The sequence below is a fragment of the Acomys minous genome (genome assembly GCF_964271855.1).
Source record: "Acomys minous genome assembly, contig: scaffold_27, whole genome shotgun sequence".
Taxonomy (NCBI): domain Eukaryota; kingdom Metazoa; phylum Chordata; class Mammalia; order Rodentia; family Muridae; genus Acomys; species Acomys minous.
In genome coordinates this window covers 1,951,267-1,963,764 of record NW_028182178.1, presented here as the reverse complement: position 1 = coordinate 1,963,764, position 12,498 = coordinate 1,951,267, and positions in this window count along the sequence as shown.

Below are 12,498 nucleotides of genomic sequence, written 5' to 3'. Positions count from 1 at the left end.
AATGCTGATTTCATCAAGCCCAGTTACATACTCAGAATCTGTACTACTGCACAAATAGGCATGTCTCTTTAGGCAAAAACCTCATTTCTGACAAAGTTGCCCAAATGCATCTCAGAAGTGTGCAACTTGTTCCCTGAATTAGAAAACGTCGAGAAACATTCGTTTCTGCTAGCGCTGTGCTTCTACACATGTATTTGCTGAACGGTGAAAGCACACAGTAATGCACTTTTCTCCCAGCAAATACACTGTTTCTAAGGAAATGGGAACACACTGAGGAGACACTTGTGGGAGCTACTGTGACTAAAACTGAGCTTCCCTACGCACAGGGAAGCAAGAGAAATGCTGATTTCATCAAGCCCAGTTACATACTCAGAATCTGTACTACTGCGCAAATAGGCATGTCTCTGTAGGCACAAAACTCATTTCTGACAAAGTTGCCCAAATGCATCTCAGAAGTGTGCAACTTGTTCCCTGAGTTAGAAACCGTCGAGAAACGTTCGTTTCTGCTAGCGCTGTGCCTCTACACATGTATTTGCTGAACGGTGAAAGCGCACAGTAATGCCCTTTTCTCCCAGCAAATACACTGTTTCTAAGGAAATGGGAACACACTGAGCAGACACTTGTGGGAGCTACTGTGACTAAAACTGAGCTTCCCTACGCACAGGGAAGCAAGAGAAATGCTGATTTCATCAAGCCCAGTTACATACTCAGAATCTGTACTACTGCGCAAATAGGCATGTCTCTGTAGGCAAAAAACTCATTTCTGACAAAGTTGCCCAACTGCACCTCAGAAGTGTGCAACTTGTTCCCTGAGTTAGAAAACGTCGAGAAACGGTCGTTTCTGCTAGCGCTGTGCTTCTACACATGTATTTGCTGAACGGTGAAAGCGCACAGTAATGCACTTTTCTCCCAGCAAATACACTGTTTCTAAGGAACTGGGAACACACTGAGGAGACACTTGTGGGAGCTACTGTGACTAAAACTGAGCTTCCCTACGCACACGGAAGCAAGAGAAATGCTGATTTCATCAAGCCCAGTTACATACTCAGAATCTGTACTACTGCGCAAATACGCATGTCTCTTTAGGCAAAAAACTCATTTCTGACGAAGTTGCCCAAATGCATCTCAGAAGTGTGCAACTTGTTCCCTGAGTTAGAAAACGTCGAGAAACGGTCGTTTCTGCTAGCGCTGTGCTTCTACACCTGTATTTGCTGAACGGTGAAAGCGCACAGTAATGCACTTTTCTCCCAGCAAATACACTGTTTCTAAGGAAATGGGAACACACTGAGGAGACACTTGTGGGAGCTACTGTGACTAAAACTGAGCTTCCCTACGCACAGGGAAGCAAGAGATATGCTGATTTCATCAAGCCCAGTTACATACTCAGAATCAGTACTACTGCGCAAATAGGCATGAATCTGTAGGCAAAAAACTCATTTCTGACAAAGTTGCACAAATGCATCTCAGAAGTGTGCAACTTGTTCCCTGAGTTAGAAAACGTCGAGAAACGGTCGTTTCTGCTAGCGCTGTGCTTCTACACATGTGTTTGCTGAACGGTGAAAGCGCACAGTAATGCACTTTTCTCCCAGCAAAAACACTGTTTCTAAGGAAATGGGAACACACTGAGGAGACACTTGTGGGAGCTACTGTGACTAAAACTGAGCTTCCCTACGCACAGGGAAGCAAGAGAAATGCTGATTTCATCAAGCCCAGTTACATACTCAGAATCTGTACTACTGCGCAAATAGGCATGTCTCTGTAGGCAAAAAACTCATTTCTGTCAAAGTTGTCCAAATGCATCTCAGAAGTGTGCAACTTGTTCCCTGAGTTAGAAAACGTCGAGAAACGGTCGTATCTGCTAGCGCTGTGCTTCTACACATGTATTTGCTGAACGGTGAAAGCGCACAGTAATGCACTTTTCTCCCAGCAAATATACTGTTTCTACGGAAATAGGAACACACTGAGGAGACACTTGTGGGAGCTACTGTGACTAAAACTGAGCTTCCCTACGCACAGAGAAGCAAGAGAAATGCTGATTTCATCAAGCCCAGTTACATACTCAGAATCTGTACTACTGCGCAAATAGGCATGTCTCTGTAGGCAAAAAACTAATTTCTGACAAAGTTGCCCAAATGCATCTCAGAAGTGTGCAACTTGTTCCCTGAGTTAGAAAACGTCGAGAAACGTTCGTTTCTGCTAGTGCTGTGCTTCTACACATGTATTTGCTGAACGGTGAAAGCGCCCATTAATGCACTTTTCTCCCAGCAAATACACTGTTTCTAAGGAAATGGGAACACACTGAGGAGACACTTATGGGAGCTACTGTGACTAAAACTGAGCTTCCCTACGCACAGGGAAGCAAGAAAAATGCTGATTTCATCAAGCCCAGTTACATACTCAGAATCTGTACTACTGCGCAAATAGGCATATCTCTGTAGGCAAAAAACTCATTTCTGTCAAAGTTGCCCAAATGCATCTCAGAAGTGTGCAACTTGTTACCTGAGTTAGAAAACGTGGAGGAACGATCGTTTCTGCTAGCGTTGTGCTTCTACACATGTATTTGCTGAACGGTGAAAGCGCACAGTAATGCACTTTTCTCCCAGCAAATACACTGTTTCTAAAGAAATGGGAACACACTGAGGAGACACTTGTGGGAGCTACTGTGACTAAAACTGAGCTTCCCTACGCACAGGGAAGCAAGAGAAATGCTGATTTCATCAAGCCCAGTTACATACTCAGAATCTGTACTACTGCGCAAATAGGCATGAATCTGTAGGCAAAAAACTCATTTCTGACAAAGTTGCACAAATGCATCTCAGAAGTGTGCAACTTGTTCCCTGAGTTAGAAAACTTCGAGAAACGGTCGTTTCTGCTAGCGCTGTGCTTCTACACATGTATTTGCTGAACGGTGAAAGCGCACAGTAATGCACTTTTCTCCCAGCAAAAACACTGTTTCTAAGGAAATGGGAACACACTGAGGAGACACTTGTGGGAGCTACTGTGACTAAAACTGAGCTTCCCTACGCACAGGGAAGCAAGAGAAATGCTGATTTCATCAAGCCCAGTTACATACTCAGAATCTGTACTACTGCGCAAATAGGCATGTCTCTGTAGGCAAAAAACTCATTTCTGTCAAAGTTGCCCAAATGCATCTCAGAAGTGTGCAACTTGTTCCCTGAGTTAGAAAACGTCGAGAAACGGTCGTATCTGCTAGCGCTGTGCTTCTACACATGTATTTGCTGAACGGTGAAAGCGCACAGTAATGCACTTTTCTCCCAGCAAATATACTGTTTCTACGGAAATAGGAACACACTGAGGAGACACTTGTGGGAGCTACTGTGACTAAAACTGAGCTTCCCTATGCACAGGGAAGCAAGAGAAATGCTGATTTCATCAAGCCCAGTTACATACTCAGAATCTGTACTACTGCGCAAATAGGCATGTCTCTGTAGGCAAAAAACTCATTTCTGACAAAGTTACCCAAATGCATCTCAGAAGTGTGCAACTTGTTCCCTGAGTTAGAAAACGTCGAGAAACGTTTGTTTCTGCTAGCGCTGTGCTTCTACACATGTATTTGCTGAAAGGTGAAAGCGCACAGTAATGCACTTTTCTCCCAGCAAATACACTGTTTCTAAGGAAATGGGAACACACTGAGGAGACACTTCTGGGAGCTACTGTGACTAAAACTGAGCTTCCCTACGCACAGGGAAGCAAGAGAAATGCTGATTTCATCAAGCCCAGTTACATACTCAGAATCTGTACTACTGCACAAATAGGCATGAATCTGTAGGCAAAAAACTCATTTCTGACAAAGTTGCCCAAATGCATCTCAGAAGTGTGCAACTTTTTCCCTGATTTAGAAAACGTCGAGAAACTTTCGTTTCTGCTAGCGCTGTGCTTCTACACATGTATTTGCTGAACGGTGAAAGCGCACAGTAATGCACTTTTCTCCCAGCAAATACACTGTTTCTAAGGAAATGGGAACACACTGAGGAGACACTTGTGGGAGCTACTGTGACTAAAACTGAGCTTCCCTACGCACAGGGAAGCAAGAGAAATGCTGATTTCATCAAGCCCAATTACATACTCAGAATCTGTACTACTGCGCGAATAGGCATGTCTCTGTAGGCAAAAAACTCATTTCTGACAATGTTGCCCTAATGCATCCCAGAAGTGTGCAACTTGTTCCCTGAGTTAGAAAACGTCGAGAAACATTCGTTTCTGCTAGCGCTGTGCTTCTACACATGTATTTGCTGAACGGTGAAAGCGCACAGTAATGCACTTTTCTACCAGCAAATACACTGTTTCTAAGGAAATGGGAACACACTGAGGAGACACTTGTGGGAGCTACTGTGACTAAAACTGAGCTTCCCTACGCACAGGGAAGCAAGAGAAATGCTGATTTCATCAAGCCCAGTTACATACTCAGAATCTGTACTACTGCGCAAATAGGCATGTCTCTGTAGGCAAAAAACTCATTTCTGTCAAAGTTGCCCAAATGCATCTCAGAAGTGTGCAACTTGTTCCCTGAGTTAGAAAACGTCGAGAAACGGTCGTATCTGCTAGCGCTGTGCTTCTACACATGTATTTGCTGAACGGTGAAAGCGCACAGTAATGCACTTTTCTCCCAGCAAATATACATGTAGTTGCTGAACGGTGAAAGCGCACAGTAATGCACTTTTCTCCCAGCAAATACACTGTTTCTAAGGAAATGGGAACACACTGAGGAGACACTTGTGGGAGCTACTGTGACTAAAACTGAGCTTCCCTACGCACAGGGAAGCAAGAGATATGCTGATTTCATCAAGCCCAGTTACATACTCAGAATCTGTACTACTGAGCCAATAGGCATGTCTCTGTAGGCAAAAAAATCATTTCTGACAAAGTTGCCCAAATGCATCTCAGAAGTGTGCAACTTGTTCCCTGAGATAGAAAACGTCGAGAAACGTTCGTTTCTGCTAGCGCTGTGTTTCTACACATGTATTTGCTGAACGGTGAAAGCGCACAGTAATGCACTTTTCTCCCAGCAAATACACTGTTTCTAAGGAAATGGGAACACACTGAGAAGACACTTGTGGGAGCTACTGTGATTAAAACTGAGCTTCCCTACGCACAGGGAAGCAAGAGAAATGCTGATTTCATCAAGCCCAGTTACATACTCAGAATCTGTACTACTGCACAAATAGGCATGTCTCCTTAGCCAAAAAACTCATTTCTGACAAAGTTGCCCAAATGCATCTCAGAAGTGTGCAACTTGTTCCCTGAGTTAGAAAACGTCGAGAAACGGTCATATCTGCTAACGCTGTCCTTCTACACATGTATTTGCTGAACGGTGAAATCGCACAGTAATGTACTTTTCTCCCAGCAAATACACTGTTTCTAAGGAAATGGGAACACATTGAGGAGACACTTGTGGGAGCTACTGTGACTAAAACTGAGCTTCCCTACGCACAGGGAAGCAAGAGAAATGCTGATTTCATCAAGCCCAGTTACATACTCAGAATCTGTACTACTGCGCAAATAGGCATGTCTCTGTAGGCAAAAAAGTCATTTCGGACAAAGTTGCCCAAATGCATATCAGAAGTTTGCCACTTGTTCCCTGAGTTAGAAAACGTCGAGAAACGGTCGTTTCTGCTACCGCTGTGCTTCTACACATGTATTTGCTGAACGGTGAAAGCGCACAGTAATGCACTTTTCTCCCAGCAAATACACTGTTTCTAAGGAACTGGGAACACACTGAGGAGACACTTGTGGGAGCTACTGTGACTAAAACTGAGCTTCCCTACGCACAGGGAAGCAAGAGAAATGCTGATTTCATCAAGCCCAGTTACATACTCAGAATCTGTACTACTGCACAAATAGGCATGTCTCCTTAGCCAAAAAACTCATTTCTGACAAAGTTGCCCAAATGCATCTCAGAAGTGTGCAACTTGTTCCCTGAGTTAGAAAACGTCGAGAAACGGTCGTTTCAGCTAGCGCTGTGCTTCTACACATGTATTTGCTGAACGGTGAAAGCGCACAGTAATGTACTTTTCTCCCAGCAAATACACTGTTTCTAAGTAAATGGGAACACATTGAGGAGACACTTGTGGGAGCTACTGTGACTAAAACTGAGCTTCCCTACGCACAGGGAAGCAAGAGAAATGCTGATTTCATCAAGCCCAGTTACATACTCAGAATCTGTACTACTGCGCAAATAGGCATGTCTCTGTAGGCAAAAAAGTCATTTCGGACAAAGTTGCCCAAATGCATATCAGAAGTTTGCCACTTGTTCCCTGAGTTAGAAAACGTCGAGAAACGGTCGTTTCTGCTAGCGCTGTGCTTCTACACATGTATTTGCTGAACGGTGAAAGCGCACAGTAATGCACTTTTCTCCCAGCAAATACACTGTTTCTAAGGAACTGGGAACACACTGAGGAGACACTTGTGGGAGCTACTGTGACTAAAACTGAGCTTCCCTACGCACAGGGAAGCAAGAGAAATGCTGATTTCATCAAGCCCAGTTACATACTCAGAATCTGTACTACTGCGCAAATAGGCATGTCTCCTTAGACAAAAAACTCATTTCTGACAAAGTTGCCCAAATGCATCTCAGAAGAGTGCAACTTGTTCCTGAGTTAGAAAACGTCGAGAAACGTTAGTTTCTGCTAGCGCTGTGCTTCTACACATGTACTTGCTGAATGGTGAAAGCTCACAGTAATGCACTTTTCTCCCAGCAAATACACTGTTTCTAAGGAAATGGGAACACACTGAGGAGACACTTGTGGGAGCTACTGTGACTAAAACTGAGCTTCCCTACGCACAGGGAAGCAAGAGAAATGCTGATTTCATCAAGCCCAGTTACATACTCAGAATCTGTACTACTGCGCAAATAGGCATGTCTCCTTAGGCAAAAAACTCATTTCTGACAAGGTTGCCCAAATGCATCTCAGAAGTGTGCAACTTGTTCCCTGAGTTAGAAAACGTCGACAAACGTTCGTTTCTGCTAGCGCTGTGCTTCTACACATGTATTTGCTGAACGGTGAAAGCTCACAGTAATGCACTTTTCTCCCAGCAAATACACTGTTTCTAAGGAAATGGGAACACACTGAGGAGACACTTGTGGGAGCTACTGTGACTAAAACTGAGCTTCCCTACGCACAGGGAAGCAAGAGAAATGCTGATTTCATCAAGCCCAGTTACATACTCAGAATCTGTACTACTGCGCAAATAGGCATGTCTCTGTAGGCAAAAAACTCATTTCTGACAAAGTTGCCCAAATGCATCTCAGAAGTGTGCAACTTGATCCCTGAGTTAGAAAACATCGAGAAATGGTCGTTTCTGCTAGCGCTGTGCTTCTGCACATGTAGTTGCTGAACGGTGAAAGCGCACAGTAATGCACTTTTCTCCCAGCAAATACACTGTTTCTAAGGAAATGGGAACACACTGAGGAGACACTTGTGGGAGCTACTGTGACTAAAACTGAGCTTCCCTACGCACAGGGAAGCAAGAGATATGCTGATTTCATCAAGCCCAGTTACATACTCAGAATCTGTACTACTGAGCCAATAGGCATGTCTCTGTAGGCAAAAAAATCATTTCTGACAAAGTTGCCCAAATGCACCTCAGAAGTGTGCAACTTGTTCCCTGAGTTAGAAAACGTCGAGAAACGTTCGTTTCTGCTAGCGCTGTGTTTCTACACATGTATTTGCTGAACGGTGAAAGCGCACAGTAATGCACTTTTCTCCCAGCAAATACACTGTTTCTAAGGAAATGGGAACACACTGAGAAGACACTTGTGGGAGCTACTGTGACTAAAACTGAGCTTCCCTACGCACAGGGAAGCAAGAGAAATGCTGATTTCATCAAGCCCAGTTACATACTCAGAATCTGTACTATTGCACAAATAGGCATGTCTCCTTAGCCAAAAAACTCATTTCTGACAAAGTTGCCCAAATGCATCTCAGAAGTGTGCAACTTGTTCCCTGAGTTAGAAAACGTCGAGAAACGGTCATATCTGCTAACGCTGTGCTTCTACACATGTATTTGCTGAACGGTGAAAGCGCACAGTAATGTACTTTTCTCCCAGCAAATACACTGTTTCTAAGGAAATGGGAACACATTGAGGAGACACTTGTGGGAGCTACTGTGACTAAAACTGAGCTTCCCTACGCACAGGGAAGCAAGAGAAATGCTGATTTCATCAAGCCCAGTTACATACTCAGAATCTGTACTACTGCGCAAATAGGCATGTCTCTGTAGGCAAAAAAGTCATTTCGGACAAAGTTGCCCAAATGCATATCAGAAGTTTGCCACTTGTTCCCTGAGTTAGAAAACGTCGAGAAACGGTCGTTTCTGCTAGCGCTGTGCTTCTACACATGTATTTGCTGAACGGTGAAAGCGCACAGTAATGCACCTTTCTCCCAGCAAATACACTGTTTCTAAGGAACTGGGAACACACTGAGGAGACACTTGTGGGAGCTACTGTGACTAAAACTGAGCTTCCCTACGCACAGGGAAGCAAGAGAAATGCTGATTTCATCAAGCCCAGTTACATACTCAGAATCTGTACTACTGCACAAATAGGCATGTCTCCTTAGCCAAAAAACTCATTTCTGACAAAGTTGCCCAAATGCATCTCAGAAGTGTGCAACTTGTTCCCTGAGTTAGAAAACGTCGAGAAACGGTCGTTTCAGCTAGCGCTGTGCTTCTACACATGTATTTGCTGAACGGTGAAAGCGCACAGTAATGCACTTTTCTCCCAGCAAATACACTGTTTCTAAGGAAATGGGAACACATTGAGGAGACACTTGTGGGAGCTACTGTGACTAAAACTGAGCTTCCCTACGCACAGGGAAGCAAGAGAAATGCTGATTTCATCAAGCCCAGTTACATACTCAGAATCTGTACTACTGCGCAAATAGGCATGTCTCTGTAGGCAAAAAAGTCATTTCGGACAAAGTTGCCCAAATGCATATCAGAAGTTTGCCACTTGTTCCCTGAGTTAGAAAACGTCGAGAAACGTTCGTTTCTGCTAGCGCTGTGCTTCTACACATGTATTTGCTGAACGGTGAAAGCGCACAGTAATGCACTTTTCTCCCAGCAAATACACTGTTTCTAAGGAACTGGGAACACACTGAGGAGACACTTGTGGGAGCTACTGTGACTAAAACTGAGCTTCCCTACGCACAGGGAAGCAAGAGAAATGCTGATTTCATCAAGCCCAGTTACATACTCAGAATCTGTACTACTGCGCAAATAGGCATGTCTCCTTAGACAAAAAACTCATTTCTGACAAAGTTGCCCAAATGCATCTCAGAAGAGTGCAACTTGTTCCCTGAGTTAGAAAACGTCGAGAAACGTTAGTTTCTGCTAGCGCTGTGCTTCTACACATGTACTTGCTGAATGGTGAAAGCTCACAGTAATGCACTTTTCTCCCAGCAAATACACTGTTTCTAAGGAAATGGGAACACACTGAGGAGACACTTGTGGGAGCTACTGTGACTAAAACTGAGCTTCCCTACGCACAGGGAAGCAAGAGAAATGCTGATTTCATCAAGCCCAGTTACATACTCAGAATCTGTACTACTGCGCAAATAGGCATGTCTCTGTAGGCAAAAACTCATTTCTGACAAAGTTGCCAAATGCATCTCAGAAGTGTGCAACTTGTTCCCTGAGTTAGAAAACGTCGAGAAACGTTCGTTTCTGCTAGCACTGTGCTTCTACACATGTATTTGCTGAACAGTGAAAGCGCACAGTAATGCATTTTTCTCCCAGCAAATACACTATTTCTTAGGAAATGGGAACACACTGAGGAGACACTTGTGGGAGCTACTGTGACTAAAACTGAGCTTCCCTACGCACAGGAAAGCAAGAGAAATGCTGATTTCATCAAGCCCAGTTACATACTCAGAATCTGTACTACTGCACAAATAGGCATGTCTCTTTAGGCAAAAACCTCATTTCTGACAAAGTTGCCCAAATGCATCTCAGAAGTGTGCAACTTGTTCCCTGAATTAGAAAACGTCGAGAAACGTTCGTTTCTGCTAGCGCTGTGCTTCTACACGTGTATTTGCTGAACGGTGAAAGCGCACAGTAATGCACTTTTCTCCCAGCAAATACACTGTTTCTAAGGAAATGGGAACACACTGAGGAGACACTTGTGGGAGCTACTGTGACTAAAACTGAGCTTCCCTACGCACAGGGAAGCAAGAGAAATGCTGATTTCATCAAGCCCAGTTACATACTCAGAATCTGTACTACTGCGCAAATAGGCATGTCTCTTTAGGCACAAAACTCATTTCTGACAAAGTTGCCCAAATGCATCTCAGAAGTGTGCAACTTGTTCCCTGAGTTAGAAAACGTGGCGGAACGTTCGTTTCTGCTAGCGCTGTGCTTCTACACATGTATTTGCTGAACGGTGAAAGCGCACAGTAATGCACTTTTCTCCCAGCAAATACACTGTTTCTAAGGAACTGGGAACACACTGAGCAGACACTTGTGGGAGCTACTGTGACTAAAACTGAGCTTCCCTACACACAGGGAAGCCAGAGAAATGTTGATTTCATCAAGCCCAGTTACATACTAAGAATCTGCACTACTGCGCAAATAGGCATGTCTCTTTAGGCAAAAACTCATTTCTGACAAAGTTGCCCAAATGCATCTCAGAAGTGTGCAACTTGTTCCCTGAGTTAGAAAACGTCGAGAAACGTTCGTTTCTGCTAGCGCTGTGCTTCTACACATGTATTTGCTGAACGGTGAAAGCGCACAGTAATGCACTTTTCTCCCAGCAAATACACTGTTTCTAAGGAAATGGGAACACACTGAGGAGACACTTGTGGGAGCTAGTGTGACTAAAACTGAGCTTCCCTATGCACAGGGAAGCAAGAGAAATGCTGATTTCATCAAGCCCAGTTACATACTCAGAATCTGTACTACTGCGCAAATAGGCATGTCTCTTTAGGCAAAAAACTCAATTCTGACAAAGTTGCCCAAATGCATCTCAGAAGTGTGCAACTTGATCCCTGAGTTAGAAAACGTCGAGAAACGGTCGTTTCTGCTAGCGCTGTGCTTCTACACATGTATTTGCTGAACGGTGAAAGCGCACAGTAATGCACTTTTCTCCCAGCAAATACACTAAATCTAAGAAACTGGGAACACACTGAGGAGACACTTGTGGGAGCTACTGTGACTAAAACTGAGCTTCCCTACGCACAGGGAAGCAAGAGAAATGCTGATTTCATCAAGCCCAGTTACATACTCAGAATCTGTACTACTGCGCAAATAGGCATGTCTCTGAACGCAAAAACTCATTTCTGACAAAGTTGCCCAAATGCATCTCAGAAGTGTGCAACTTGTTCCCTGAGTTAGAAAACGTCGAGAAACGGTCGTTTCTGCTAGCGCTGTGCTTCTACACATGTATTTGCTGAACAGTGAAAGCGCACAGTAATGCACTTTTCTCACAGCAAATACACTGTTTCTAAGGAAATGGGAACACACTGAGGAGACACTTGTGGGACCTACTGTGACTAAAACTGAGCTTCCCTACTCACAGGGAAGCAAGAGAAATGCTGATTTCATCAAGCCCAGTTACATACTCATAATCTGTACTACTGCGCTAATAGGCATGTCTCTGTAGGCAAACCTCTCATTTCTGACAAAGTTGCCCAAATGCATCTCAGAAGTGTGCAACTTGTTCCCTGAGTTAGAAAACGTCGAGAAACGGTCGTTTCTGCTAGCGCTGTGCTTCTACACATGTATTAGCCGAACGGTGAAAGCGCACAGTAATGCACTTTTCTCCCAGCAAATACACTGTTTCTAAGGAAATGGGAACACACTGAGGAGACACTTGTGGGAGCTACTGTGACTAAAACTGAGCTTCCCTACGCATAGGGAAGCAAGAGAAATGCTGATTTCATCAAACCCAGTTACATACTCAGAATCTGTACTACTGCGCAAATAGGCATGTCTCTGTAGGCAAAAAACTCATTTCTGACAAAGATGCCCAAATGCATCTCAGAAGTGTGCAACTTGTTCCCTGAGTTAGAAAACATCGAGAAACGGTCATTTCAGCTAGCGCTGTGCTTCTACACATGTATTTGCTGAACGGTGAAAGCGCACAGTAATGCACTTTTCTCCCAGCAAATACACTGTTTCTAAGGAAATGGGAACACACTGAGGAGACACTTGTGGGAGCTACTGTGACTAAAACTGAGCTTCCCTACGCACAGGGAAGCAAGAGAAATGCTGATTTCATCAAGCCCAGTTACATACTCAGAATCTGTACTACTGCGCAAATAGGCATGTCTCCTTAGGCAAAAAACTCATTTCTGACAAAGTTGCCCAAATGCATCTCAGAAGAGTGCAACTTGTTCCCTGAGTTAGAAAACGTCGAGAAACGTTCGTTTCTGCTAGCGCTGTGCTTCTACACATGTACTTGCTGAACGGTGAAAGCGCACAGTAATGCACTTTTCTCCCAGCAAATACACTGTTTCTAAGGAAATGGGAACACACTGAGGA